Consider the following 4,566-nt stretch of genomic DNA (forward strand, 5'->3'; position numbering starts at 1 on the left):
ACCACTCTGGAAGGCAATTTGGCATTTCCTCAAAAAACTGAACATAGAAATTCCATATGATCCAGCTATTCCACTGCTTGGATTATACTCTGAAAAAATGAGAACTGAGGTACAAACGGAGACTTGTACACCAATATCCACTGCAGCGTTATTCACCACTGCAAGAATATGGAAACAGCCCAAATGTCTAACCACAATCAAATGGATTGAGAAATTATGGTACAATTCACACAACAGAGTACTACATAGCATGCAGGAACATTGATTTTATAAATCACTTGCTAAATTGGGAGGAACTGGAGAGCATTATGGTAAGTGAACTAACTCAGTTTTGTAAGGACAAATACTGTATAACACCATTATGTGTATGAGGATCCAAAGGGGAGTTGGGGGGATCAGAGAGGTGAGGACGGGTGAGGGGCGGGGGTGTTAATCATAGGGTCGCACAGTTCGATGTATGGAAGGAGTGAGTAAAGGAAATGGGAACAATCCAGTGTGAAAAACAATGTATACAAACTTTGTAAATAAACCAGGATAAAATTTTTTAAAAGCTTATAATTTAATTTGTGAATTTTACATAATCATAAAGTCAAAAGAAAATTACTTTTTTTGTTAAATGCTTGCCATTAAATCAAATACAGAATAAACTTTGACTCTTAAAAAAAAAAAAAACAAACAAACCAACATTATCTTAACATTAACTCCTTTTAATGTGGATATTAAATAATGCCAATGTGTTTTGGTATTTTTGCAGAAATATTGAATTGCCAGTACTTTATTCTCTCACTCAACAAAATGCCTACACTCCTAGAAATTAGTTTAAAGGATTAAACAAGATTTGCTCTTTCAAGAATTTTGCAATCCTAATGGAGCTCTGGGTGGCCTAGTAGTAAGAAGCTGTGCTGCAATCCCAAAGGCGCTCAGTTCGAATCTACCATCTGCTCCACAGACATAGGATGGACAATCTCTCATGATTTATTGCCTCTGAAAAATCTGGTAGAGAGTCAAGTATGGGTCAGCTCTGACTTGACAGAACACAACAAAAATAAAAGAAGATGGCATAGAACCGAAATAACTAGCAAAAGGAAAAAGAGTCACAAAGATCCAACCAACATAAAAATAAACATTGTTGTTGGTTAGGTTCCATGGAGTCGACTGTGACTCACAGTGGCCCAATAAACAGCAGATCTGAAGCATTTTGTATCCTGTCTCAGCTTTGCCATCTCTGATATGTTCAAGCACGTTGTTACAATCACTGTCAATCCACCTTTTGAGGGTTTTCTCTTTCTGTGACTCTGCACGTTTTCCAGAATGATTTCTTTTACCAAGGACTGACCCCTCCTTACTACATGCTCAAAGTATGTGAGACCAAGTTTCACCATCCTTGCCTCCAAGGAACACCCTTGCTGCACTTCCTCTGAAATAGACTTGTTCGTTCTTCGGCAGTCCATGCGATAGTCTGTACTCTTCCCCAACACCACAATTCGAAGACAGTGTTTCTTCTTCTTCTGTCATCCTTATCCATTGTCCAGATTCCATATGCATAGGAAGCAATTGATAAGACTATGGTTTGGATCAGGGGCACCTTAGCCTTTAACCTGGTATCTTTGTTCTTCAGAACTTTGGAGAAGTCATTGACAGCAGATTCTTCTAATGCAATATCTTTTGATTTCTTGACTGTTGTTACTCTGGATGTTGATTGTGGATCCAGGTAAAAGGAAATTACTGGCAGTGTCAATCTTTTCTCCATCTACCATGATGTTGCTTACTGGTCCAATGGTGAGAATTTTTGTTTTCTGGACATTGAAATGTAATGAATATTGAAGGCTAAAGTCGTTGAACTTCTGCAGCAAGTGCTTCAAGTCCTTTTCCGTTTCAGCAAAGAAAACTGTATCATCTGCATGACACAGGTTGTTGATGAGTCTTTACTCCCAAAGCCAGGTTTTTCTTCATATAGTCCAGTTTCTCAGATTATTTGCTCAGCGTACAGGTTGAATATTTTTTCATATATATTGGCACACACTTCACACTACACACAAAAATTTAATCAAAGCTCTTATAAGTAAATATGTGACTTTGAGATGAACAAATATTTCACAGAAAGAATACAAAAGGCATTAATTCTATAATAAAAGTATTAATAAACTGAAACTCAATCAAAGTTTAAGACTTTTGCCCATTAAAATCCACAAATGGGAAGAAGAGTTACTGTTTAGGAAATATGAAATTTCTGTTTATGGTTATGGAACTCTAACAACAGATATTGTTGACAGTTGCAAAATATGATTGATGTACTTAATGTTGCTAAATTGTACACAGGAAGAAAGTTTAATTGGCAAAAGTTGTTCTGTATATATTTTATGATGATAAAAGAGTTTAAAAGAGAAAACATTAAGAAAATGTAAATCACAGACTCAGAAGAAGTATTTGCAGCATGCATTTCTAACATTGTCTTGTATTTAGTATAGAGAACTCCTACAAAACAATAATAAAAAAGGCAAACCATCAACTTATAATACAAGAGAAAGACATCAATCATCACTTCAGAGTAAAAAATATGCAAAAGGACCCTACAGAGTTAGCAATGGAAAAATCAAGCACATTTCTAATCCACGTTTCTAATACTGGCCTTCAGTAAGCAGAAGAGACCAGCCTGTTTATTGAAAGTAGGAGAAATAGCCAAAGCTGAGGAATTTTGTTTCCCCAGAAAATAACATTTACTTTGATTTAGGCGGGATTAAATATTGTTTGCTATAGAATTTTTTTATTATGTAAAAAAAAAAATGAGAAGAGCCTGTTTTAGTGTACTAAGCTGTTAACTTCCCTGGTGTATGAGCAGAATGCCTTCTTTTATCACCTTGTAAACTTGTTGTTATGGGGACTCAAGTTTCTGGGACACTAGATAAGTAAGTGGGAAAAGTTAAATCCTCTCATTAAAGAGGAAAGGTGATGGTAATGTACCATGGACTGCCAGGAAAACAAACAGATTCATCTTGGAGAGGATTAAACCAAGCTACTCCTTGGAGGCAAGGATTCTGGGGCTTCGTCTGACATACTTTGGACATGTTGCCAGGAGGGACGGGTCCTTGGAGAGGGACATCATGCTTGGGAGGGTAGAGGGACAGCGCAGGAGGGGAACACCCTCTATGAGATGGATTGATTCGGTGACTGGGGTAATCGGGATGGGTGTGTCAGAGGCAATGAGATTGGCATAGGATAGAGCAGGGTTTAGGGCTGTTGTGCATAGGGTCGCTATGAGTCGCAAGCGACTCGACGACACATAACAACAACAACAACAACAAGGTCTGTTTTTGTGAATTCTTTTCATGATAGCATTATCTTTTTATAACTTTTTTTCCTATTATAAACAAATGCCTAGTTTTCTTCTATGGGAGAGAGTACTAGGTTTTTTGAAGTAATAATTGAAAACTTCAAAGATTATCTTGGTTTCTTAATTTTTGCCTTTTGGGTAAGTCTCTTTATAACATGTATCTTTAAAAAATTACTAAGTCTTTAGGAATGTGTAATCAGAACTGTTAGTATTTGCATTTTGCCTTGTAAAATTTTATTTCACTGAATTCTTCCTGTAGGTAGTGGGAAACAAAATTAATAGTTCACATGCCACTCTAAGCATTTCTGTATTTTAAAACAGCCCAGTAAACTTCTACAGTTAAACCAGCAGCCTGTTATAAGCACATTGCATGATTTGGTCATTGGTTCTAAACCTACTAAGTGCAGAGAAGAAAGCAGGGAGGTGAACTTCCAAGTTTGTGGGACACTGTTGAGTAATTAATAATGTACTGTATGAATTAAGCGATGTTTTAACTCTGATTTTGTATTTTAAAGTTAAAACGTGGGCATTATGTCAGCAAGCCATTTTTTTCCCTTTGCTTACAAGCTTGGAAGCAGGAGTGGCATCTATTTCTGAAATAGCCTGCCTCCGGAAACCCTATGAACTTGGAGAAACGACAAAAGTCATGGAAGTGCTCAGGTCTTTCGTTCATAGGGTCAACATGAGTAGTCTACAACTTGATGGAACCTGAGAGAATTTAAGGCTTAGCGAGAAAAATGCTGAGAGAGAAGGGAACACTTCTTTGGGGTGAAATGTTTCCTTGTGCTCTGGTTTAATTGTTGTTGTTGTTGTTGTTGTTGTGTGCCATCAAGTCACTTGCTACTCATAGCGACCCTATGTACACGAGCCCTAAACACCTTTCTATCCTGTGCCAACTTCACCATCTCAAACACACTCATTCCCACCACCCCAATCACAGAATCGATCCATCTCATCGAAGGTCTTCCTCTCCTTCGCCGCCCCTCCACTCTCCCAAACATGACGTCCCTCTCCAAGGACCAGTCCCTCCTTGTAACAAGCCCAAAGTATGTCAGACAAAGCTTCAGAATCCTTGACTCCAAGGAGCATTCTGGCTTCACCCTCTCCAGGACAAACCTGTTTGCTTTCCTAGCAGTCCATGGTATATTCAACACTCTTCTCCAGCACCACAACTCAAAGGCATCAATTCTCTTTCTATCATCCCTATTCACTGTCCAACTCTCCAAAGCATAGCA

This window comes from Elephantulus edwardii, unplaced genomic scaffold, assembly GCF_000299155.1.
Source record: "Elephantulus edwardii isolate Elephantulus edwardi_28Jun2011 unplaced genomic scaffold, EleEdw1.0 scaffold00169, whole genome shotgun sequence".
NCBI classification, from domain to species: Eukaryota; Metazoa; Chordata; class Mammalia; order Macroscelidea; family Macroscelididae; genus Elephantulus; species Elephantulus edwardii.